The sequence below is a fragment of the Antennarius striatus genome, chromosome 2, assembly GCF_040054535.1.
Source record: "Antennarius striatus isolate MH-2024 chromosome 2, ASM4005453v1, whole genome shotgun sequence".
Taxonomy (NCBI): Eukaryota; Metazoa; Chordata; class Actinopteri; order Lophiiformes; family Antennariidae; genus Antennarius; species Antennarius striatus.
Window position 1 is genome coordinate 1,730,001 of NC_090777.1, and position 27,732 is coordinate 1,757,732.

Sequence of the window (27,732 nt, forward strand, 5' to 3'; positions counted from 1 at the left end):
CCGTGGTGGGGGGCCGGGTGGAGTGGGGGGGCTCAGAGTGAAGCAGCTTGTTGGTGTTGATGGAGGCGAGGGCTCTGTCTGCTGCCTGGGGGGTGTTGCTGTCTGTACCCCCCCCCACACATCATCTTTGTAGCTGTTCTTCACATCTATTCTGCAGCGACACGCCCAGCTCCATGCCCCCCCCCATGCCCCCCCATCACTGGCTCCTTTGTTCCTGTATTTTTAGCTCAAAGCGGCTCCTCTGCTCTGAAGCTGAAGCTGAAGCTGAAGCTGAGGTGAAGATCCGTCCCGTCCGGCGGTGGGAGTGAACCCAACACATCGGTGTCGCTCTGCTCACGACAGGAAGCCCCCCCCCAGAGCCTCAGGGTCACACGCAGTCCAAATGTTACCTGGGGATGAAGCTGAAGCCTGAAAGGAGCTGAAGCATCCTGAAGCTGGATGGAGTTCCTTCAGGAACAACCATCATGTAAATAAGTGTTTCTTCATGGGGGGGCTGCCAGCAGACGTCTTGGGGGGCTCTCAGCTGATGAACGCAGCTCAGAGGCTCCTGAAGGCTTCAGCCAGAAGAAGCTGAAGTCGTTTCAGCTGGGGGAACAGCTGAAGCCTCCTCAGATCATTCTGGACTGAAATCCTGGAAGGAAGACGTCGTCGGCTGTTTTCCTGCTCAGTCCTGGGGGGTCGCAGTGGGGGGGCTTCCAACAGAGAATCTGACGTTCAGTGAAACACGAACCAGAACAAACCGGTTCCTGAGCTTCATCCAGGAATCAGTTTCAGGGGTACGGGGCGAGTCTAAGCGCTGGAGGAGAACCTGATCACTCGGTCTAGAATCCATGAGTGATTGGACGATATCGATCACATGATCAAACCCATGATGCCCTGCTCCTCCAGACGTTTAGGGGGCGTGTGGGGGCTCGTGTTCCACTGAGGGAGGGGTCGGTTCCTGAGGCTGGGCCTGTGGGTTTTTGTGTCCTGAGTGATGGACTGCAGGTCGCTGACGCCCCCCCCTCACCTGTTTCCACCTGGGCCGCTAGCGGGGCGTCGTCCTCTGACGGTGATCCAGACTCTGCTTCACTAAGCCTCTCTTCAGCCCAACAGATTCGATTCCCCCCAAACAGATTATCGACTTTGCAGAAAATATTCTGTTGTTTCCTGGGGGGTGATGGAGAGCGGCTCAGTCTATTTCCTGCAGAGATAAGGCTGCTAATGGTCCTGTCTTAGATTGGAACAGTGCTCATCGAGCTTTATTGATCAAAATAATTAGCAACGCGTCCTGGTGTCCAGTGATAACCCCCCCGACTCCACTGCTGTCTGGAAGCGATCGGGGGGGGGGGGGGTTGGTTCATTCTGAAGAGTTTTCCTGATCCTCATATTCAGAAGCTTTTCTGTGCTCATCATGAGGAATGATCTCCCAGCAGTTCAGGAGGAAACACCCCCCGAACGCCTCCGTGTTGTGCTAATCCATTTCTTCCCTGAGGGGGGCGGCACACTAATTCCAAGAGAAAATACGTCTTTTGTGGAATCTCATTTTCTCCGTGTTTTAATTCAACTGAAGCAGTCGGAGCCTTTCTGTCCCACCGGGAACAAATCTGTTCTGTGTGGCTTCAAGAACGAGATCTGATGTTAACCTGATCAATACATCATCTGATGTTAACCTGATCAATACATCATCTGATGTTAACCTGATCAATACATCATCTGATGTTAACCTGATCAATACATCATCTGATGTTAACCTGATCAATACATCATCTGATGTTAACCTGATCAATACATCATCTGATGTTAACCTGATCAATACATCATCTGATGTTAACCTGATCAATACATCATCTGATGTTAACCTGATCAATACATCATCTGATGTTAACCTGATCAATACATCATCTGATGTTAATCTGATCAATACATCATCTGATATTAACCTGATCAATAGATCATCTGATATTAACCTGATCAATAGATCATCTGATGTTAACCTGATCAATAGATCATCTGATGTTAACCTGATCAATAGATCATCTGATGTTAACCTGATCAATACATCATCTGATATTAACCGGATCAATAGATCATCTGATGTTAACCTGATCAATAGATCATCTGATGTTAACCTGATCAATAGATCATCTGCGGTCAGGGGAGGCAGGTGAGACACGCCCTCACCTGTCATCATGAGAGAGAAAAAATGAAAAATGGAAGAAATGAATTAAATGTTTTATCCAGTGATGTGTTATAAAGTTATTTTCTATTTAACGTCACCATGAATTCCATCCATCCATCCATCCATCCATCCATCCATCCATCCATCCATCTTCCTCCTCTTATGCGGGGTCGGGTCGCGGGGGCAGCAGCTTAAGCAGGAAGCCCAGACTTCCCTCCCCCTAGCCACTTCGTCCAGCTCCTCTGGGAGAATCCCAAGGCGTTCCCAGGCCAGCCGGGAGACATAGTCTCTCCAGCGTGTCCTGGGTCGTCCCCGGGGCCTCCTCCCGGTAGGACGTGCCCGGAACACCTCCCCAGGGAGGCATCCAGGAGGCATCCTGACCAGATGCCCGAGCCACCTCATCTGGCTCCTCTCGATGTGGAGGAGCAGCGGCTCGACTCTGAGTCCCTCCCGGATGACCGAACTCCTCACCCTATCTCTAAGGGAGAGCCCGGACACCCTGAGGAGGAAACTCATTTCGGCCGCTTGTATCTGGGATCTCGTTCTTTGGGTCACGACCCACAGCTCGTGACCATAGGTGAGGGCAGGAACGTAGATCGACCGGTAAATCGAGAGCTTTGCCTTTCGGCTCAGCTCCTTCTTCACCACGACGGACCGATACAGAGTCCGCATCACTGCAGACGCTGCACCGATCCGCCTGTCGATCTCCCGTTCCATCGTACCCTCACTCGTGAACGAGACCCCGAGATACTTGAGCTCCTCCACTTGGGGCAGGATCTCATCCCCAACCTTGAGATGGCACTCCACCCTTTTCCGACTGAGGACCATGGTCTCAGATTTGGAGGTGCTGATTCTCATCCCAACCGCTTCACACTCGGCTGCGAACTGCTTCAGTGAGAGTTGGAGATCACGGCTTGATGAAGCCAACAGCACCACGTCATCTGCAAAAAGCAGAGACGCGATACTGAGGCCACCAAACCGGACACCCTCAACGCCTTGGCTGCGCCTAGAAATTCTGTCCATAAAAGTTATGAACAGAATCGGTGACAAAGGGCAGCCTTGGTGGAGTCCAACCCTCACTGGAAACGAATCCGACTTACTGCCGGCAATGCGGACCAAACTCTGACATCGGTCGTACAGGGACCGAACAGCCCTTATCAAGGGGTCCGGTACCCCATATTCCTGAAACACCCCCCACAGAACCCCCCAAGGAACACCGAACACCTTCTCCAAGTCCACAAAACACATGTAGACTGGTTGGGCGAACTCCCAACGCCCCTCAAGGACACCCTCCACAAGGACCCTGCGGAGGGTGTAGAGCTGGTCCACTGTTCCGCAGCCAGGACCAAAACCACACTGCTCCTCCTGAATCCGAGATTCGACTTCCCGACGGACCCTCCTCTCCAGAACCCCTGAATAGACCTTGCCGGGGAGGCTGAGGAGTGTGATCCCCCTGTAGTTGGAACACACCCTCCGGTCCCCCTTCTTAAAAAGGGGGACCACCACCCCAGTCTGCCAATCCAGAGGTACTGTCCCCGATGTCCACGCGATGTTGCAGAGGCGTGTCAACCAGGACAGCCCCACAACATCCAGAGCCTTTAGGGACTTTGGCGGATGTCATCCACCCCCGGGGCCCTGCCACCGAGGAGCTGAATTTTCACATTTACCTCTGAAATACTGATCAGAGATCTGTGGTGAGTCATTGATCACCATGGATCGATCAATGACTCCACTAGCTGTGCTGGTAGCTAAACAGTGAGACCGTAATCCTATCTCTGTATATGTTGTTATTAAAATGTTCAAACACGTTTGATCTATGAACTAAATTCCCATAATTTAGATAATGTATATAATGTAGTGTTTTATCAATAACTGCATGTGTGTAACGTCTTTCTGGAGTTGAGCGGTCCTGAAACCGCTGGAAAAAAGGCATGAAGTGAGGCAAGCAGTTCTCCTGCCTCATGGTAGGGGGCGCTGGTGATCCCAGGGATTCCTCTTCCTTAGCTGTAGGAAATGTCAGTAAATTACTGTCTATATTCACCCTTCATTTGTTTTCCTCTCGCCTTGCCGTACGATAACAATGGAGGATTACGTATCTCAAACCAAAATGTTTTCTCTGCTTTTGTTCAGAAGGAGCGGCGCGTGGACTTCATTTATAAGTTAACATAACATATAAACATGTAGGAAACAAAACACGTATTTTTTAATCCGATGTGTGTATTTGTGTGTTACAGTCTGTGTAAATAATTCTGCTGAGACTTTAACATACCCCACTGACTGTTGATGATTAAATGGTGAATGAGCTACACTGTAGGTTCATGTGTTAGTGAATCTGATTATGATGAAGTCAGTGCCCCCCCAGCATGAACCTCACCAGACGTCACTGATCTGATGTTAAACTGATCATCTGATGTTAACCTGATCATTAGTCCAAGTATTGATTGTGTTTTCATCCACATCTCAAAACGTCCCGACTGAAACGTCCCGATCGAAACGTCCCGACTGAAACGTCCCGACTGAAATGACCAGACTGAAACGTCCCGATTGAAACGTCCCGACTGAAATGACCAGACTGAAACCTCCTGACTGAAACGTCCAGACTGAAACATCCTGACTGAAACCTTCTGACTGAAACATCCAGACTGAAACATCCTGACTGAAACCTCCCGACTGAAACGTCCCGACTGAAACGCCCCGATTGAAACGTCCAGACTGAAAAGTCCCGACTGAAACGTCCCGACTGAAACGTCCCGACTGAAACGTCCAGACTGAAACGTCCCGACTGAAACGTCCCGAATGAAACCTCCCGACTGAAACGTCCAGACTGAAACCTCCTGACTGAAACCTCCCGATTGAAACGTCCCGACTGAAACGTCCAGACTGAAACATCCTGACTGAAACCTCCCGATTGAAACGTCCCGACTGAAACGTCCCGACTGAAATGTCCCGACTGAAACGTTCCGACTGAAACGTTCCGACTGAAACTTCCCGACTGAAACGTCCCGACTGAAACGTCCCAACTGAAACGTTCCGACTGAAACGTCCCGACTGAAACGTCCAGACTGAAACGTCCCGACTGAAATGTCCAGACTGAAACGTCCAGCCTGAAACCTCCTGACTGAAACGTCCAGACTGAAACAACCTGACTGAAACCTCCTGACTGAAATCTCCTGACTGAAACGTCCAGACTGAAACATCCTGACTGAAACCTCCCGACTGAAACGTCCCGACTGAAACGCCCCGATTGAAACGTCCCGACTGAAAAGTCCCGACTGAAACGTCCCGACTGAAACGTCCCGACTGAAACGTCCCGACTGAAACGTCCAGACTGAAACGTCCCGACTGAAACGTCCAGACTGAAACATCCTGACTGAAACCTCCCGACTGAAACGTCCAGACTGAAACATCCTGACTGAAACCTCCCGACTGAAACGTCCCGACTGAAACGTCCAGACTGAAACGTCCAGACTGAAACGTCCCGACTGAAACGTCCAGACTGAAACGTCCAGACTGAAACCTCCTGACTGAAACGTCCAGACTGAAACATCCTGACTGAAACCTCCCGACTGAAACGTCCAGACTGAAACATCCTGACTGAAACCTCCCGACTGAAACGTCCCGACTGAAACGCCCCGATTGAAACGTCCCGACTGAAACGTCCCGACTGAAATGTCCCGACTGAAACGTTCCGACTGAAACGTTCCGACTGAAACATCCCAACTGAAACGTCCCGACTGAAACGTCCCGACTGAAACGTCCTGACTGAAACCTCCCGACTGAAACGCCCCGACTGAAACGTCCCGACTGAAACGTCCCGACTGAAACATCCCGACTGAAACGTCCCGACTGAAACGTCCCGACTGATATGTCCCGATTGAAACGTCCCGACTGAAACGTCCCGATTGAAACCTCCTGACTGAAACGTCACGACTGAAACGTCCTGACTGAAACGTCCCGACTGAAACGTCCCGACTGAAACGTCCCGACTGAAACGTCCCGACTGAAACGTCCAGACTGAAACGTCCAGACTGAAACGTCCCGACTGAAACGTCCAGACTGAAACGTCCATACTGAAACCTCCTGACTGAAACGTCCAGACTGAAACATCCTGACTGAAACCTCCCGACTGAAACGTCCAGACTGAAATATCCTGACTGAAACCTCCCGACTGAAACGTCCCGACTGAAACGCCCCGATTGAAACGTCCCGACTGAAACGTCCCGACTGAAATGTCCCGACTGAAACGTTCCGACTGAAACGTTCCGACTGAAACGTCCCGACTGAAACGTCCCGACTGAAACGTCCCGACTGAAACGTCCTGACTGAAACCTCCCGACTGAAACGTCCCGACTGAAACGTCCCGACTGAAACGTCCCGACTGAAACGTCCCGACTGAAATGTCCCGATTGAAACGTCCCGACTGAAAAGTCCCGATTGAAACCTCCTGACTGAAACGTCACGACTGAAACGTCCTGACTGAAACGTCCCGACTGAAACATCCCGACTGAAACGTCCCGATTGAAACGTCCTGACTGAAACGTCCCGACTGAAACGTTCCGACTGAAACGTCCCGATTGAAACGTCCCGACTGAAACGTCCCGACTGAAATGTCCCGACTGAAACGTTCCGACTGAAACGTTCCGACTGAAACGTCCCGACTGAAACGTCCCGACTGAAACGTCCTGACTGAAACCTCCCGACTGAAACGTCCCGACTGAAACGTCCCGACTGAAACGTCCCGACTGAAACGTCCCGACTGAAACATCCCGACTGAAACGTCCCGACTGAAACGTCCCGACTGAAATGTCCCGATTGAAACGTCCCGACTGAAACGTCCCGATTGAAACCTCCTGACTGAAACGTCACGACTGAAACGTCCTGACTGAAACGTCCCGACTGAAACATCCCGACTGAAACGTCCCGATTGAAACGTCCTGACTGAAACGTCCCGACTGAAATATCCCGACTGAAACGTCCCGACTGAAACGTCCCGATTGAAACGTCCCGACTGAAACGTCCCGACTGAAATGCCCGAGTCTCTGCTCAGACTGTCCAGGTCCAGACTGTAGAGACTCGTTGTAGAGACTCATGTGATTTATCCTGATCTTCTGATTGGCTGTTGTGGGCGTTGCTGATTGAACCCTGAGTGTGGTCTTCTGTCCCGCTCCGTGTTTGGGTCTGAACCCCCTGGCCGACCCCCCCCCCCCAGCTGACTGTCTAACTCGGCGCCTCGCTGAAAACTTTAATCCTGTCTCTTTTGCTTCGTGCTGCTTCACCAGTTTCTTGTGATGGAATGAGGAACTGAGTCCGAATGAGAACGTTCAGCTGCAGTGGAGTTAAACCTGCTGTGCTCTATGTGTCGGTTTAAACCACACCCCCTGCTGAGATGCCCCCCTCCTGGGGTATTTTGGGTGTAAAGTCGGAGCATTTGGTGGATGGAAACGCAGATTGAAGCGTTGTGGAAAATTACTCATCAGTTCTCCAGAGCGACAATCAGACAGTTTGTCTGACCTTTAACCTCTCTGACTTAGGCAGAGGGTCAGGGTCAGGGTTAGGGTTAGGGTTAAGGGTCAGGATTAAGGGTTACGGTTCAGGGTGGGTTTAGGGTTAGGGTTAGGGGTGGGCTTAGGGTGAGGGGTGGGGTTAGGGGTGGGATTAGGGTTAGGGTTCGGGGTGGGGTTAGGGGTGGGGTTAGGGGTGGGGTTAGGGTTAGGGGTGGGGTTAGGGTTCGGGGTGGGGTTAGGGTTAGGGTTAGGGGTGGGGTTAGGGGTGGGTTTCAGGTTAGGGGTGGGGTTAGGGTTCGGGGTGGGGTTAGGGGTGGGGTTAGGGTTAGGGATGGGGTTAGGGGTGGGGTTAGGGTTAGGGGTGGGGTTAGGGGTGGGGTTAGGGGTGGGGTTAGGGGTGGGGTTAGGGTTAGGGGTGGGGTTAGGGTTAGGGTTAGGGGTGGGGTTAGGGATGGGGTTAGGGGTGGGGTTAGGGTCAAATGTGGCGGTAGGGTTGGGGTTAGGGTTAAGGGTGGGGTTCGGGGTGGGGTTCGAGTTAGGGATGGGGTTAGGGGTGGGGTTAGGGTGAAATGTGGGGTTAGGGGTGGGGTTAGGGATGGGGTTAGGGTTAGGGGTGGGGTTAGGGTTAGGGGTGGGGTTAGGGTTAGGGGTGGGGTTAGGGGTGGGGTTAGGGTTAGGGGTGGGGTTAGGGGTGGGGTTAGGGGTGGGGTTAGGGTTAGGGGTGGGGTTAGGGTTAGGGGTGGGGTTAGGGATGGGGTTAGGGGTGGGGTTAGGGGTGGGGTTAGGGTCAAATGTGGCGGTAGGGGTGGGGTTAGGGTTAAGGGTGGGGTTCGGGGTGGGGTTCGAGTTAGGGATGGGGTAAGGGGTGGGCTTAGGGTGAAATGTGGGGTTAGGGGTGGGGTTATCCCAGCCAGAATGATTCCCTCCCTGAAAGTCACCCCTGGATGTGTCTGTATTTATTTATCGGTACTGGATGACACTGAACCCCCCCGGCGTCGTCACGATGATGAAACCTATTAGATAATCCTGAACTCTGTGGGGCAGAGCCGTATTTCCCATCAGCCCCCTGGAGCCCTTCTGTTGAGTTGAAGGAGCTTCACACGGATTGGGATGAAGCTGCTCACTGACGGGATGCAGGATAACACAGACAACCCCCCCCCTCCCGTTAACAGTTTTCACCACATTGGTGATATGGTGTTCTGGCTGCCCCCCCCCCCCACACCCACAGAGTTATTGAGCTGCTGAATTAAAGCCTCATCTGACTGACAGACACCAGTGGATGTGATCGTAATCTCATTAAATGTACTGAGAGATTATCAGTTCATCACAGCCTCATCTGGAGATTAACCACCGTCTGCTGGTTCGGCTGATGGTCGGGGAGAGATGAGGGTCTGTGCTGGATGTAGACTTAAACCCTGACCCTAACCCCTAACCCTAACCCTAAACCAGCCGTTCTTAACCTTGTTGGAGGTACTGAACCCTGCCGGGTTCATGTACTCACTCACTGAACCCTTTAGTAAAAAAAAACAGTAATTTTTTTTTTCAAATTTCAGACATAATTAAATGTTTTAATGAGTTGTGCATTAATGTCACCTTTTTCAAAGACCTAAACCAGGACAGTACATGAACTGACATGAATTGACCTACCTGTAAATCAGTGTGACTCCTGCTGTTGTCATAGAGACCAGTTCAGATATGCGTGGCTTCACCTTGACAGGTGTTACTCTGATGTCATTTCACACCAAAGTCTGTTTCTGTTGTTTCCATCAGCTTCAGGAAGTGTTCCTTTATTTCTACCAGCACCAGACTAGAGTTGTTCACCTTGACATTCAGATCCTGCAGAACCCTGACTCCCATCACGTTCTGTTATACAGTACAGGTAAATTCAGGTTACACATGTTCGTCAGACCACTAAACATAGTTACTATGGATTAAAATATTAAGAATCAATCAGATGACGTACCATCATGAAGGCAGAAATCCACTACTGAGTGAGCAAAATCCCCTGTAGCACAGGTAGGCTAATGATGTAGCATCACGTGATCACCTGCAGCCAGTGATGGCTAAGGGGGCGTGTCATCACCACCTGACACCATGTGTCAAACGTACACAGTGATTCGTGTGTGTTCTGTAAAAACACCCGACACATCATGTCAGGTGTTTTGTCTTGACCTCCGTCTCCGCCGAACCCCAAAAGGGTTCGATCGAACCCAGGTTAAGAACCACTGCCCTAAACCCTAACCCCTAACTATAACCCCTAACCCTAACCCTAACCCCTGACCTTATCCCTGACCCCTGACCCTAACCCCTGACCCTGTCCCTAACTCCTGACCCTAACCCCTGACCCTATCACTGACCCCTGACCCTAACCCCTGACCCTGTCCCTAACCCCTGACCCTAACCCTAACCCCTGACCCTGTCCCTAACCCCTGACCCTAACCCGGTACGTCTTCAGCGCGGCTGTCAGGCCTGAGATGGCGGGCGTTCCATTCTGGAAGTCAGAACACGTTCTCTGGAGTCGTTCACGCTTTGACGGACTCCTCAAAGAGCCGAGCAGCCTGCTCACTTCCTGTCGTGTGGACACTCAATATTTAATCAGGAATATTTTTATCTTCTTACTGTAGCGTCTGGCGGAACAAGATGGATGCAGAGCCGTCGTGGTGAAGATGCTCTTTTCTCTGGTGGCTTTCAGAAAGTGTCAGAAATATCAGCGACTGTCATTTCACCTGCTCTGGTTCAGTGTGATTCATGGCCAGAACCCCCCCAGATTACAGAACGGGGGCAGAACGCGGCGCCGGCGCCGGCGTGACGAGCAGCAGATGGCGAGCTGTACGGTGATTTACTGCTGCAGAGCTTTTGGTGAGCTCCTCCTGAATTATTGATCAATGCTGTCAGCAGCTGTGGAGGGTTCACCTCCACCAGCTGAGGGAATGGCGTGTTCAAAGCCCCCGTGTTCACCGTTCACCATTAAATCACATCTGTGTGGATGGAGAACGAGGGAGAAATCAGATTAACTCCATTGAAAAATCCCGTTTAATCCACTGAAATTATTTCACGACTGCCTGAAAACCTGAGATTTTTTAGCACCAATTCAAACAAAAAAAAAGCATGAAATTAACATGTTGGAGGAAACAGATTCTAAGTGAATGGGAGGAAATTAATGACATCACATCATGATTATCTGCTCAACATCCTCCTGTTATCATCTGTGACGTAAATCTGGGTTCGGTTTAGTTGCTGATGAGTTTATTACAGTAATAAACCAACAATATAATGAATAATACCAGTATCATTAAAAAATCATTAGAACATGTTAGTGGTTCCTCATTTCAGGTCTGTATGATCCCACTGCAGTGTTCTATAATGTCTCTGATGCAGATAGACAAAGTATAATAATGTAATCAATAGTGTAATAATCAATGATGTAATAATCAACAGTGTAATAATCAATAGTGTAATAATAGTGTGATAATCAATAGTGTAAAATAAATGATGTAATAATCAACAGTGTCATAATCAATAGTGTAATAATAGTGTAACAATCAATAGTGTAATAATCAATGGAGCACATTCTGTGCTAATGTGACACCAATCTGCAGCTTTCATAACGACCTCGTCTGAGTCACACCGAACTGTTAGACTGGAATGGAACCCAGCCCCGCCCACACCGCTGTCAGCTGTCCAACGTGACCCCAAATCAAAGTCATTGATCAATCAAGTTTATAGATTCCAATAATATCAACTCAACGACCAACTCACCCACTAACCAACCAACCAACCAACCAACCAACCAACCAACCAACCAACCAACCAACCAACATCCCACCCCAACATCCCTCCAACCATCAAACCCACCAACCAACCAACCATCCAACCCTCCATCCAACCAACCCAAAATCCCAGCAACCAAACCACCAACCAATCGTCCAACTCACGAACACACCCAACATCCCACCATCCACCCACCCAACATCCCACCATCCACCCACCCAACATCCCACCATCCACCCACCCAACATCCCCCCATCCACCCACCCAACATCCCCCCATCCACCCACCCAACATCCCCCCATCCACCCACCCAACATCCCACCATCCACCCCCCCGTCTGTCTTCCTGGTGTTTCAGGCTCACATTAATGTTAATCCGGAGGTTGATGCACAGATTTGCTGGTATTGAATCATTAATAATCAGATTTAATGATCGCTAACAACAGATTGAAATGATAAAAATAACTGAAGAAACATCTCGGATGAAACGTCCAAGAAACTCTTGAAGGTTCTTGTAGTCCAGCGGATTAAAGAGCTTGGGGTTGATCTGAACAGCTGATCTGATAACAGAACCCACACAGAACGGGTGTCGGCCACAGTGATCCCTCTGAAGGCCTCACTATAAACCACAGCCAGCACCCATCCCAGCAGGGGGGTCGTGAAGAACATCAGGACAAAACCAGGATCAGCCGATTCAGGCTCCTTCAGGTGCTCTGAACTGATAAACGCACAATTACCCCGGTGTTTGTTACAGCATCGATTGCTCTTGTCTTCTCTTTGCCTCCTCCATCGATCGTGATGCTGCGCTCAGATTACGAGGCCTGGTGAGGACAGATGATAACGCTCCTCTGGTGCAGGAACGTCCCTCGTGCACCACTGAAAGTCAGACATTCGTCTGTCTTCACTAAACTTTGTCTTTTGCGTCTGATAAGACTAACTAAGACGTGGATTCTTAAATATTATCTGTACATAAATATTAGTCTGCAGCAGATGAGGTTCAGCTAACGGATGCGCTTCATTGAGAGTAGAGCTGATGCTGATTGGATGGCTAACCGTTAGACATCGACATAGAAATGAAAATACTGATGTCAGCTTGTTCGTTGCTGAGAGGCAATAATTATCAAAGATCTTATGATTCCAATCAGATTTGGAGATGTTCAAACATATCTCTGATTGTTTGGAAAAGTTAGCGGCTGATTGCGATTGAAAAGAACCACGTCTACTGTACAGATGACAGCGTTTAAATATTATAGTGTTCATTTAACTGGAGACAGTAACTTTTTGAGTACATGAGATTCCATTTATTTTATAATTTCGATAAGAATACACAGGAGTTAAAATCAGTCAGACATGGCAAGAAACCAGCAAGAAGCTGATTGGCCCATGATGCAGCTGCAGACGCATTAGCAGAAGAAGAGGACACTTTGTCCCCTGGGGGAAATTTTCTTAAGCCATTACCCTCCATTAGAACCAATGGTGTCAATATTTTCAGCACCTGACCCCCAGAATGACAGTGAGCGATACTCGTGGCCCCCACTGTCCTCAGAGGTGGTTGACGCACACAAACATTAATCACACATGAGCTAATAGTGTCATGGATGGGGTCAGCAGCCAAAGGGAGAACACTCAGAAGCGTTCCTTCATATTTTAATCAAGAAGAAATACAGGAAACAACAAAACACTCCAACTCCAGCAAACTGGGAGTGTGGGTGAGGGAACAAAACGATCTGGACCAACAGAGAACCCGGCTTAAAAAGCCCCAGGCTAACCAGTCTGATCAGGTCCAGGTGTTGAGAGGAACCACAGGTGTGGAGCTGAGGCTCCGCCCACGTGTTCAGCCTCTCCTGCTGCCACGCCCCAGCACAGCAGAGCAGCAACGCTGAACCGTGACGAATACGTTGATGACTTGTTGATTTGGTATAGTTTTACTCTAAATTGAATTAGTGTGTAGCTCTGTGACCTGTGGAAACGTATGTCATCAGCTGAATGAACGATGCAACAGACGTCAGGATAGGAGTCACGTTAAGTGTCCCTTCAGTTTCTGATTTGACCAAAGAAATCATCCAAACTTAAGAATTTTATATTTGCCACGGGGGCTTTTCCCCCCAAATCACATTCCAGCTTTAATTCCCAGAATCAGCCCAGAAGACTTTAAACGTTTCTACCCCATCGTGTGACAGACTGCAGGATTCAGCCTTACGGGGCGGGTTCGGGTCTTTCCTGCAGGTTTTACACATTAGACGTGAGGTGGTCTGTCCCGACGGACCCTGTGGGCTACGACAGCACAAACTGAAGTCACAACAGGAGTCGGTTTTGATGTGGAGCACGGAGCTCATCAGGAGACGCCTCCTGTCAGACTCCATCGTGTTTGACTAATGGGACGGCGGTTTCCAGGATTGGGCCGGTCTTGTAATGGAGTTTAATGTGGTTGAAGGTGAACGATCCCCATGAGCAGCGGCTCTGTTTTCCACTTGCGGCTTGTCTATCGTTTGTCCTACGATACCTTTGACCACATTACAGAGTGAAGGAGGACATCCACCGTCCTCTGGTCGCTTCATCACGTCTAAACTCCTCGTTTGCAGCCATTTCACACCTTCACACAATGCAGTCATAGTTTCTGGATGAATGGTTGTGTTTGAACAAACGTGGCTTAGAATGGGAGCAGGCTGATCTCTAGCTGTAGGTAGGTCTTCCTAGGTAACAAAGCTAATTGTGTGGGATAATAGCTGCAGAACCTCTGAGTAGAACCCATGACCTTCATGAGGCCACGCTGCTCTCAGAAGACATGTGATTCAGGAGAAGTCTGGAGGCTTCCCATTGTTTCCTCCAGCGTTCGGGTTGGTCTTTACGTCCTGATAGTCATTTCATCACAATGACGAGCCATTGGTGTCGTGGTCCTCCTCACGGCCCCCCTCAGGAGGACTTCCTGATCCCGCCTTCCTCAGAACTCACCAGACTCACCTGAGCTTCATGACAATCATCTGGATGCTGAATCCTCAAGTCCTTCCCTGAAGGTTCCTCCAGGTTCTGGTGTTGTGTTCTCCAGGTTGTTCTGTTTAGTAGCAGTTCATGTGGACACAAACCCAGGAGATAAACTCTAAGTATTGTCCTTACAGCTGGTTTCTATATTTATCTGCTACTTTGGCCTCATGTTGGGTTTTCTGTTGACGATGTATTTTTACATTTTACTCAAAAGGAAATTTTCTGTTGTATTTTATTCATAAATCTGCGCTCAGATTTCTTCTCTGCATCCGGGTCGTGTCGTTCTATGAACGCCGTAGTCCAACCTGTCAGGACAGCCTTCAGGTTCACACACGTTCAACCAGAGCTGATGATTCATTTCTTTATCATCTTATTTCTCAGTGTTTATTCTGTCTTGGTCTGGTGTGGTTTGTAGTGTCATGTTTAATTCAACGTTCGGCTGGGGAGGAAGACTATTTATCTAGAACTGCGTGCCGCAGCGGCGCCCGCTGTTGGCCATTTTTCTGTGACTGGATGATGAATGGTCTCATTCCTGCACATGAGCACAGTTCTCGTCTCCGGGTGTCGCCGGTAGCCGGAGGGGAAGTCGGGAGGTGTTCTCCAGCGGATTTATGGACGCTAGCTTCCTGAAAAGCAGCAGCGTGTCAAACACATGAAGTCAGACCAGCTCTTCACCACCAACGGAACCGGATAAAGTAGAATAAAACCAGCCAATGCAAAAATCTTCTGTTGTTCTTCTGTGTCAGGCAGTGGGTGGAGTCGTTACGTTTGGAATGCGGCCGGCCAGGAGGACGTTGGAATTGATTGGATGGAGCCGTTTTAAATTTAGCTGTGATGGATCGGTGTCCAGACATAGCTGCTGCTGGACTCCTGAAGCGTGGGGGACGCTGAGCGTCCACTGAAGGTTCGAGATGATCAGACTGATGGAACGTAGTGGAACCTGTTCAGGGCTTGATGGTAGCAGGTCAGAGGTGGGTTAGGTTCAATAGAAAAGAGGTGAAGGAGATGGATAGAGATTGTAGGAGGAAGAAATAACAAGTAGAATCATTTTCTCTTTCCAGAAACCAGAGACTTTATTCTAATGACGTGTTGAGAAGCTAAGACCCAACAGTGTGTCTGGAAACTTTGTGGTTCACAGAATTCCTGTTTCTGGCTGATGAGGCAGAGGAACCTTTGCTGAACATCACCAGACAGGAAGCCGTAAAACATCTGATTTCCTGTCACCACCTCCCTCCAAAGGGCGGAGCTCCCAAACGAGGTTTTAATTGGTGCAGGATGACCAGCGTTTGACGGCTGCCACGCCCGAGGCTTGTTCCTCGTAGGCGTCTGGTGAGAGAAGAACCGGTACAGTACTGAAGGAAAACAATGCATTGTGGGTCATTCAAGCCATTTGTGTCAGTATTCTTCCTTCGCCAACAGAAACCGACCACGGGGGTCGATCACTGTCGTGATGTCATATGTCTAGGGTCGGTTTGCTGTTTCAGAGTCCAACAGCTGACAGAAACGTTTTGAAGGCCGGGTTAGGGTTAGGGTTAGGGTTAGGGTTTAGGGTAAGGGTTTAGGGTTAGGGGTTAGGGTTAGGGTTAGGGTTAGGGTAAGGGTTTAGGGTTAGGGGTTAGGGTTAGGGTTAAGGTTAAGGGTTAGGGTTAGGGTTAGGGTTAGGGTTAGGGGTTAGGGTTAGGGGTTAGGGGTTAGGGTTAGGGTTTAGGGTTAGGGGTTAGGGTTAGGGTTAGGGTTAGGGTAAGGGTTTAGGGTTAGGGGTTAGGGTTAGGGTTAAGGTTAAGGGTTAGGGTTAGGGTTAGGGTTAGGGTTAGGGGTTAGGGTTAGGGGTTAGGGTTAGGGTTTAGGGTTAGGGTTAAGGTTAGGGTTTAGGGTTAGGGTTAAGGTTAAGGTTAAGGGTTTAGGGTTAGGGTTTAGGGTTAGGGTTAGTGTTGGGGTTAGGGTTAGGGTTTAGGGTTAGGGTTTAGGGTTAGGGTTAGGGTTTAGGGTTAGTGTTAGGGGTTAGGGGTTAGGGGTTAGGGTTAAGGTTAAGGTTAGGGTTAGGGGTTAAGGTTAGTGTTAGGGTTTAGGGTTAGTGTTAGGGGTTAGGGGTTAGGGGTTAGGGTTAGGGGTTAAGGTTAGTGTTAGGGTTTAGGGTTAGTGTTAGGGGTTAGGGGTTAGGGTTAGGGGTTAAGGTTAGGGGTTAGGGTCAGGGACCGTTCGTCTCCCATCACAGCAGAAGCAGCAGCATCACCCTGGACCTGGATGCAGATCAGATTAACGGGGCAGAGCTTCATTCCAGGTTCAGGATCCTCATTGACAGTCAGGGTGGAGAAGTGCTCAGGTCTACGTCGCTGCTCCAGCAGGTCTGTGGAGTGGACCGAGACAAGTGTGTGACGCGCCGCTGCCTCGACTCGCTCGTCTCTGTCAGACTGTATTTAGGAGGGTCAAAGGTCAGGATCGCTCTGCTGGAGACAACAAGCAAGTCTGAGGGACATCCCATTGTACCTGAGAATCTAGTTCCAGACTCGGACCCGGGTGGATTTGGTGTCAGAACCCTGATGTTTGGTCCTGGAGTTCTGCTGGCAGGGGGATTGGGTCGGGTCTGGAACACGGGGGGGTTGAATCTGGATGCTTCTTCTTGTGCGTTCCTCTGGCTGTGCTCCACTCAGGTGCTTTGGCTGAACGTCCACCCAGTCGTCTAGACCAGTGGTCCCCGACTCCCGGGTCGCGGACCAGTACCGGTCTGGGGGTCTTGTGGTTCCGGACCGCACAGAAATAAAAAATAATTGACATTACTTCTGTTTTATTTACTTCTGAGTCTAAAGATGTTTTATTGTTAAAGTGACGTCTGTGAATGACACACAGGTGAATGCGTGCGCCTGTGCCTCTTGTCAGGTCTGGGTCACGTGACAGGTTACCTGCCGTTACCCCTAAATGAAGCGCCCACAACTGGTCCATTGTTCTGGATTAAAGTCAAACCAGATTATCCTGAGACCCTAAAAGTGTCTTAATCCCTGCTTCCATCCCCACCTCCCGTCTCTGAAGTGGGATTTTCTGCAGTGACTAAAGAAAACCAAACTGGAGTCGACCGGACCAGAACACACTCCAGGTGTCATTGTCTCCGTTACCCCGAGATCAGAGGCCCCCCACCACTGATTCATTACTGTAATGATTATTATTGATTGATTGTTCACCCTTTGATTGATGATCAGTATTTCTCCTACGGTGAATGAACTGATTGTAAGTCGCTTTATTTAAAATAAACCTCATCAGTTCAGTCACTTCAGTCCAGTTTTAATAGAATTTGTTTACAGAGGTATTGATTATCAATTTAAGAATAAAGGTTGTTTATTGTCTGTTGACGTCTGTGTTTTACATAAATCCACTGGTTTCTCATCAGACTCCAGCTGTCCTGGAGTGTTAACGGGTATCGACAAATGAGGACGTTCCGTTAATCATTGTCGTAGATAAACCGGTCTGTGGAGATAAAGGGGGCCGCTGGTCTAGAGAACACGTGATCGCACCGCGAGGTGAGAGGCAGCATCAGCGTCTGTGTGTCACACACACGTCTGTCACACACTCGTCTGTCACACACTCGTCTGTCACACACTCGTCTGTCACACACACACACGTCTGTCACACACTCATCTGTCACACACTCGTCTGTCACACACACGTCTGTCACACACTCGTCTGTCACACACTCGTCTGTCACACACACACACGTCTGTCACACACTCGTCTGTCACACACACGTCTGTCACACACACGTCTGTCACACACACGTCTGTCACACACACGTCTTTCACACACTCGTCTGTCACACACTCGTCTGTCACACACACGTATGTCACACACACGTCTGTCACACACACACACGTCTGTCACACACACACGTCTGTCACACACTCGTCTTTCACACACACGTCTGTCACACACTTGTCTGTCACACACTCGTCTGTCACACACTCGTCTGTCACACACTCGTCTGTCACACACTTGTCTGTCACACACACGTCTGTCACACACTCGTCTGTCACACACTCGTCTGTCACACACACGTCTGTCACACACACGTCTGTCACACACACGTCTGTCACACACACGTCTGTCACACACACGTCTGTCACACACACACATGTCTGTCACACACACATGTCTGTCACACACACGTCTGTCACACACTCGTCTGTCACACACTCGTCTGTCACACACACGTCTGTCACACACACGTCTGTCACACACACGTCTGTCACACACACGTCTGTCACACACTCGTCTGTCACACACACGTCTGTCACACACACGTGTGTCACACACACGTCTGTCACACACACGTCTGTCACACACACGTCTGTCACACACACGTCTGTCACACACCTTCACAGCTTTCATGGGCCTGCATGCGTGGATCTGGATCTAATTACACCTGTATGTGTGTGTGTGTGTGTGTGTGTGTGTGTGTGTGTGTGTGTGTGTGTGTGTGTGTCAGCAGCTCTAATGTTAAACCTCTGCATTGCAGCAGTCAGTGGGTTCCAGCTGCTGCTGTCCTCCAATAGAGATTAAATGTGGGGCAGAGCCCCCCCAGCCTCCTGCAGGAGAGCAGCACCAGTGGTGGGGAGACAGGTGATGGAGACAGGTGATGGAGACAGACAGACAGACAGACAGACAGACAGGCAGACAGACAGGCAGACAGGCAGACAGACAGGCAGACAGACTGAGGCAGGATCAGAAACACGGGTCTTGTGGGACACCACGCTTCACGCGTGTTCACAGTAATCTGATTACTGTTTGGCTCTGAGGTCAGGTGGAGGGACTCCTCCTCCTGATTGGACGACGTTCTCCCTCCTCTGTGGTTGTTGGATGGATGACACCAGCTGGGAGTCAGTCAGTGGAGTCAGGAGGACACTGGTCTGGGATCAGGACCAGAGGGTTCGTGAGGACAGACGTCCTGCTGATGATGGGAGGAGTCTACTGGAGCATCAGCAGCAGACACGACATTTAACTCCTTCAGGGCCGCACAGAGAACATTCAAGCTGCTGGGAACAAACGTGATGCTCACAATCACCCCAGACCTGCAGGCGGCGCCCCAAAGAACACCTCTAAACCCTCAAACACCCTGATGGCCTGTTTCAGCTCATCTCCAGCAGGAGGCGCTGCAGAGCACCGGTCACCGGCACAACCAGACACCAGGAGTTCATCTCTGACCAACATGGAGTCCCTTCATCACGACTTCATGGACTCCACGGATTAGAACACGTTTGAGGTTCTATTACACAAAAACTATGTTCTCATCCTTCTCTTTGGTTCCTTGGGGGACATGAAGGTGTGGAACTATGTCCTAGGTTCTTCTGGTGTTTCCGTCCAGCCGCTCCTCCACCAGTCGGCCCGGTTCAGATCTGTCTTTATTCCTGTGTGAGGAGGCGTTGCCCTCAGTTTGTCCTTACAGGATCATGTCTGTTGCTATGTGAGGTAATGTCCCATCGGCCTCAGACAGAAGGCAATAAAGTTTTGACATCCAAACGAGGTTTTATGGCTGTTTTTCTTGTACTTCATTGCGTTTTTTGCTGGTTGACCTTTCAGTTTGAATCGATGAAGATGACGCCGTGCTGCTGGAGCGCTGCTTTTGGCCCCCCTGTCACAGGAAGGCCCCCCCAGCCCCTGACAGGCTCACTGTGTTTCTATGAGGTCCTCAGTGATTCCTCTGAGCAGGAGCTAAATGGTCCCCAGCCGCTGTCCCAGGAACACGTCTCATCGGTCGTCTACTGACAAACGTCCAGCGTTTCCTCAGCGTTTCCTCCGCGTTTCCTCCGCGTTTCCTCAGCGTTTCCTCAGCGTTTCCTCAGCGTTTCCTCCGCGTTTCCTCCGCGTTTCCTCAGCGTTTCCTCAGCGTTTCCTCAGCGTTTCCTCCGCGTTTCCTCCGCGTTTCCTCAGCGTTTCCTCAGCGTTTCCTCAGCGTTTCCTCAGCAGGTGTGAACGACGGCGTGACTGAAATAGAACCTGAACAGGAGAAAACTCAAGAACATCAGCTCCATGAGGAGGAGCTGGAGTTAAACTGCAGGAGACGTCGTTCTTCACTGAAGATCTGTCTCCCCGTGGACGTCTCTCCTGATACCGTTACGGTGAAGCCGTTAACTCCAGCGAGTCGTGACATTGATTGTTTTTGGGAGGAATGGGAGTAAATGGGGACGCAAACAGAAAATCCTCAAAGGTCCCAAAAAACAGAAGAAACCGGAGGGATGGAGAAGATCCACGTGTTACCAGAGGAGAGTTTGTGTGTCAAAGGTGGAACGTTTCTCTGATTTAAAGAGACGCTTCTGTCACTCTGGAGCTAACGCTACGGCAGGCTAGCTTAGCTTAGCAGGGGAACCAGGGGTCCCTCCAAAGGGGCAATAGAGTCCAGCTGTGGCTGTGAGCCAATCACAGGTTCATACATCACATCTCCTCGTCGCCCCGCAACCAGGCTGGAGAACACACACACACACACACACACACACACACACACACACACACACACACACACACACACACACAGATGTTTTACACACCTTTTATTGCCCTGATCAGATCTTCAGAACGTCGTTCTGAGGAAGCCGGGGGAACCTTTCTGACCGTGGTCCTTCATGCTAACACGCTAACACGCTAACCGTCTCAGCAGATGTTTTAGCACCACCCTCTCCTGACTGTAGGTGAGGTCACATGTACACGCTGTGATTGGCTGAAGGGTTCATCCTCAGGTCACCTCTGGAAGCACCACCACAGGGGTCTGGAAGGAGGTTTAAATCCACCTTCAGGACCCGAGCCGGGCGTGGGGGGGTCAGAGATCCATCAGGGGTAAAGGATCAGACACAGACGTGTTTCATGACGTCCGTGCAGCTGTGGGTCAGGCGTGTTCCTACATGTTCCTCTGAGTTCTCCTTCTGTCTCCTCAGGTTCTGACGTTCTCTCAGCGATCCTCCGTCCTCCTTCAGGATTCATCGTCTGGCTGTGAGTAACCCACTGGTCCAGGCAGGAGCTGGTGTCGGTGAGGGGGGGCTGATGCCACAGACGGGGGGGGGTTCAGGTCTCTGCTCCAGACCTCCATCCTCTCCACGGTGATCAGCAGCTTCTCTCATGTTGAAGGATCCAGCTGGTTTCCAGTCCCACGCTGTGGACTGGAGGCTCTGGCCATATGGCTGGACACCCCCCCCCCCAGTAACAACACACTGCTGCTGGGTGGGGGGGGGGGCACTGACCTGAAAGGAAAGGCTGTTAATCTTCATCGACTGCTGGATAAACGTTTTTAAACTCAGGAGGTCTTTTTATTCTTTCTGCTTCTGCTGAATGTTTTTGGTTCTGAACAACAAGAGACGCTGACGTCCACTAGAGGTCAGCAGGGAGCTCTGCCTGTGCTGGGGGGGGTGTAGCCTTCATGATTTACTGGGTTGGCTCGGGGGGGGGGGGCAACTACAGCACTCAGCTGATGAGTCCCAGTCGCTTCCATGAGTGAAGCTGAAAGAGGGCCACGCCCAGAAGGGCCACGCCCAGAAGGGCCACGCCCAGAAGGGCCACGCCCAGAAGTATTACGAACTATTGATCATTATTGGATGTTTACCAGAGGAACCCGTGTGAATTCCGTGATAAACTCCAAACATAAAACTAACGTGTTGGTTTATAACCAAACGCACCGACGTCGTCAGGCATCACCGTGGTGACGTAACGACTTTGTGTCGGCCAATCACGGATGGCGCTGGGCGGGCATTGTGAAGCCGTAGCTGAATGCTAGCAGGCTAACTGGAGAAAGAAAGCTAACTACTGGTGAGACTGGGAGAGGAGCTACCGCTAAAGGTTCTGTTAGTGACTGCATGAACACCACCGGGTGGCGCTGCAGAGCGTCAGCTGGACCCGTCCTGCTTCACCACTTCACACACACGTGACGTTCTCCCTCCGTGTCTTCACTGCAGACACAAACACGCTTTTACTTTGACCCCTCCCCTCATCCTGTCGGCTCAATAGCAGGATGGAAACGTCAGCCACGTTTTCCATGGGGGGGGGTTCTCCATTGTCATGAGAGGCTGACATTTTGACCTTCCAGCAGCATCACGAGGTGGAGACATCCCATTGGTTCCTCTGGGACGTCTAGTCACATGACCTGCAGTCACATGACCTGCACATGACCCTCAGGCTCGCAGCCACCCTGCTGTCGGGGTTCGCTGCCCGCTCTGCTGTAAACCCCCACAAATTCCCCCCAAGGGGACAAAAGTCTCTGGACTCATCGTTATTCTTCTGATTCCACACCTCACATTTTAAATATTCAGAAATTCCACCTTAAATTATATTAGTGATTAATAATAATAATAATAACGATTAATAATAATAGTAATGATTAATAACAATAGTAATGATAATGATAATAATAATGATTAATAATAATAATAATAATGATTAATAACATTAGTAATGATTAATAATAATAATAATGATTAATAATAATAGTAATGATTAATAATAATAGTAATGATTAATAACAATAGTAATGATAATGATAATAATAATGATTAATAATAATAATAATGATTAATAACATTAGTAATGATTAATAATAATAATAATGACGGCATGCTCTCCCCATGTCTGCGTGGGTTCTCTCCGGGTTCTCCGTCTTCCTCCCCCCTCCAAAAGCACTTCAGGTTAATTGGCCGGTCCCAAATTGACCATAGGAGTGAGTGTGTGTGTGAATGATTGTTTGTTTCTATGTGGCTCCGCGGTACACTGGCGTTGTGCCCGGAGTGTCCCCCGCCTCACGCCCTGAGACTGCCAGGATAGACACTGGCTACCCCACGACCTGCATTGGCAGATTAAGCGGGTTGGAAAATGAATGAATGAATGAATAATAATGATTAATAATAATAATAATAATGATTAATAATAATGGTAATGATTAATAATAATAATAATAATGATTAATAATAACAATAATGATTAATAATAATAATGATTAATAATAATAATAATAATGATTAATAATAATAATGGTAATGATTAATAATAATAATAATGATTAATAATAATAATGATTAATAATAATGGTTTGCTTTGAACAGAACTTCAGTTTTTTGTGTTGAAGTGTCTCAGATATTGTTGTTTAATCAGAATAATCAGAGCTGTGATCGGTGTGGGCGGAGCTAGTGATCCATGTGGGCGGAGCTAGTAATCGGTGTGGGCGGAGCTAGTGATTAGTGTGGGCGGAGCTAGTGATCCATGTGGGCGGAGCTAGTGATCGGTGTGGGCGGAGCTAGTGATCCATGTGTGCGGAGATAGTGATCCATGTGGGCGGAGCTAGTGATCAGTGTGGGCGGAGCTAGTGATTAGTGTGGGCGGAGCTAGGGATCCGTGTGGGCGGAGCTGTTCTGGATTAAATTCTGGATAAGGGTTCTGGATAATTTACTGGATGATGTTCTGGACGATGTTCTGGACGTGAGGACATGGACCTGAGAGCTGCCAGAGCAGTTATTTATAATTACAGGTTTTAGTGGTGATTACAGGTGTTAAATTAAAGGGTTTAGAGCCTGTGAAGAGGTCACCTGTTCACGTGTTAACATGTTAACATGTTCACGTGTTAACGCGTTAACATGTTAACATGTTAACACGTCAACATGTTAACATGTTAACATGTTGACGTGTTAGCGTGTTCATGCGTTCACCTGGGGTGCTGCTGTCAGACTGAGCCGCTGATCATCCGGATCAGACGGAGCGTCTGCAGATCCTCTTCCTCCTCTTCCTCCTCTTCCTCCTCTTCCTCCTCTTCCTCCTCTTCCTCGTTTCTCCCCTCGTGTCTTCATGCAGCTCAGACCTTCAGCAGCAGCGCTGGGGGGGGGGGGGGCAGGACCAGGATGAGGAGGAGGCTCTCGGATCTCCCTCTCGTCCCCCCCGTCAGATTGCTGCATGCAGCACATTGTGAGCAGCTTCACCAATCAGAGGATGAGAGACGACCGGGGGGGGGGGGCTTTCAGGGAGAGAGAGGGAGAGGGAGGAGACTGAGAGGTGGGGGTAGTCAGAGAGAGAGAGTGTGTGTGTGTGTGTGTGTGTGTGTGTGTGTGTGTGTGTGTGTGTGTGTGTGTGTGTGTGTGTGTGTGTGTGTGTGACAGCGGTGCTGCAGTGAAGCGGTGCGGTAGGACTGCAGCAGCAGGGGCTGATGGGAGAACAGAGGACTCTGGGTCGGTTTGGAGCGCAGCATCACGGATACGGTGGAGCTGGTAAGAGCGAACCCCCCCCCAGCATCAGATGTCCTGTCGGGACGGAGCGATGCAGGGGGGGGGGATTCTGTGTGCATGTTGCTTCCTGATGCATGTGGTCCAAAAACTTGTGATCCTGGAGCTGAAGCGATGAAGATGAACTACCTTCACCTCCTCACCCCCCCAAACGCTGACGGACAGGAGTCAGAGAGCTGCTGCATGGCTGTGAAGCCGCTCAGGTGTGTCTCACCTGCAGGCTGACGGAGGGTCAGCGGTGAGGAGGAGGAGATGAAGGACGCTCCTCCGGCCCCCGGGACGTGAAGCAGGAAGGACAGACCGGCTCCTCCTCTCGTCAGCGTCCATCAGCTGGCGGCTGATTGGTCGAGGCGATGGAACCTGAGGCGAGGCGACGCCTCATCGTTACCGCGGGTGTCCTGAAACAAACCAGTTCACTGATTACCCAGAGTTCAGAGGGAACCGCTCGCTTCTCTAGTGGTCACATGACCAATTTCAGCAGAAGCTCCATGTGAGGCCTCCTGGTGTGTGTGTGTGTGTGTGTGTGTGTGTGTGTGTGTGTGCGCAGGACTATTTGATGGGAAGCGTTCTGTGATGTTCTTGTTCCTCAGACGGTAGAACATCAGGCGGGTCATGACCTCCTGACCCCAGGCGGCCCTCCCATTGGCTGACAGAATAGCGTGGAGCTGCCTGGAGTCCTGGTGCAGGACTGGGTGTGTCCCCTGCACACACCCCTTCCTACAGGTTCAGTTCGTGCTCCAGAGCCCCCCCTGCAGGAGAGTCTTCAGGAGGCCTGGGACCTCCAGACATTAGCTTTTAGCTGTTAGCTGTTAGCGTCTGACTGGAGGTGGGGGCTTTGCTTCCTGGTCCTTCATGTGTGCATCGTGTCGGTGTGACCCCCCCCCCCCATCATTTTGTTCCAGCTCTCCATCAGGGGCTGTTTGCCTCCAGGCCGCTAGGGGGCAGTGTGGGTGTGAGGAGCAGCAGCAGGTCATTTCAGGGCCTTTCATCACGCCTGTAATCGGTACGAAGGACACGGATGGAGTTTGACGTCCTAAAGAAAAATACGCTCTCTGCCCCAGGGGCTGATGGGAAATCAATAACACTTTCATGTCTGTGCAGTGAATCAATCGCAGCACATTTTACACACAGTTTTACAGACGTTTCACCTTCAATGCAATGACATGGCGTCTTTTCTGGGGTGTACCCCACCTTTACCTGCAGCTGGCTGGGATAGGATCCCAGACGGAGTGTGTTCCTCACACAGAGTGTGTTCCTCACACGGAGTGTGTTCCTCACACGGAGTGTGTTCCTCACACAGAGTGTGTTCCTCACACGGAGTGTGTTCCTCACACGGAGTGTGTTCCTCACACAGAGTGTGTTCCTCACACGGAGTGTGTTCCTCACACGGAGTGTGTTCCTCACACGGAGTGTGTTCCTCACACAGACGGAGTGTGTTCCTCACACAGAGTGTGTTCCTCACACGGAGTGTGTTCCTCACACAGAGTGTGTTCCTCACACAGACGGAGTGTGTTCCTCACACGGAGTGTGTTCCTCACACAGACGGAGTGTGTTCCTCACACAGAGTGTGTTCCTCACACGGAGTGTGTTCCTCACACGGAGTGTGTTCCTCACACAGACGGAGTGTGTTCCTCACACAGAGTGTGTTCCTCACACGGAGTGTGTTCCTCACACGGAGTGTGTTCCTCACACAGAGTGTGTTCCTCACACAGAGTGTGTTCCTCACACGGAGTGTGTTCCTCACACAGAGTGTGTTCCTCACACGGAGTGTGTTCCTCACACAGAGTGTGTTCCTCACACGGAGTGTGTTCCTCACACAGACGGAGTGTGTTCCTCACACGGAGTGTGTTCCTCACACGGAGTGTGTTCCTCACACGGAGTGTGTTCCTCACACAGAGTGTGTTCCTCACACGGAGTGTGTTCCTCACACAGAGTGTGTTCCTCACACAGAGTGTGTTCCTCACACGGAGTGTGTTCCTCACACGGAGTGTGTTCCTCACACAGAGTGTGTTCCTCACACGGAGTGTGTTCCTCAGGTGAACACGAGTGTCATCGACGTGTCTGCAGGTTTTCGCTCGTGCTGATTGGTCGTAATTGTCTTGTCAGAGATGGTGACCAATCGAGGGACAGGAAACGTGGCGCGCTGAGACACCTGGGCTCCTCCCACCTCCTTTAGCTCCTCCCACCTCCTGACAACAGCTGAGACCCATTCAGCTGCAGGTGAGCCCAGCATTGTGTGGTCTGGACCAGCAGGGCTTTAAATGGGCCCCTCTGGACCCCCCCGGCTTCAGCAGTACGCTTTGATGTCCTGATCTCACCGGTGTCATCAGTGACATCATCAGTGACATCATCAGTGACATCATCAGTGGCACCAGGAGGGCTTCCTGAGGCCTGTGAGTCTGGTTGACAAAGGGTTAATATCTCTAAAGGGGGGTGTATTGAGTGTGGGGGTGTACGGTGTGTAAATGTCATCCACTTGGCTGTTTGCTCAGGGATCGATAACCATTTAACGGTCACAGCGTTGACCTGGACACATGCTAACATGCTAACATGCTAACATCAGCTGGTCCATGAATATCCAGTGACATGAGAGCAGTGATGTCATCAGTGTGATTGTATATTACAGTGCTACACCTTAGGGGGGCAGTTAGCGTGAAGGCAGGGCCTTGTTGGTTGGGTGTAATTGTTAATTACTGCCCAGGCGTTGTGGAGACAGATGATTGGCTCAGACCCTCGTCGTTTGGCAGGAGGCTACACTTCCTGAATCTGGCTCTGGTCAACGTGTTGCTGTTTGTGGATGTGCCAGAGCGCCGTCACGCTATTGGCTCCGGACCAGGAAAACACAAAGGAGGGTGGTGACAGCCTGCAGACGTCTCAGACACACACTCGTGTGTGTGTGTGTGTGTGTGTGTGTGTGTGACTCAGCGTGAAGTGACCAGTGATAACAGACAGTGTGGTCGACTGCAGCATCTCCATGATGGAGGCGTCTGACGCCACATCAGGACCACGATGTGATGGAGAGCCGCCACCCCCACTTTGCTGTGGTGTACTTCCTGGTTCACCTCTGACCCTCCACTTCCTGT

General features: G+C 50.3%; 1 protein-coding gene across 1 annotated transcript in view; it reads left to right on the forward strand.

Annotated features, from left to right (window-relative positions):
- The window catches only part of LOC137607190 (synaptotagmin-2-like), a 57,072-nt gene that overhangs the window by 6,711 nt on the left and 22,629 nt on the right, over positions 1 to 27,732 (forward strand). Inside the window, exon 2 of the mRNA XM_068332764.1 lies at positions 21,332 to 21,386. The gene's annotated coding sequence lies outside the window, so the exon portion shown is untranslated. The remainder of the gene's footprint in view (positions 1 to 21,331; positions 21,387 to 27,732) is intronic.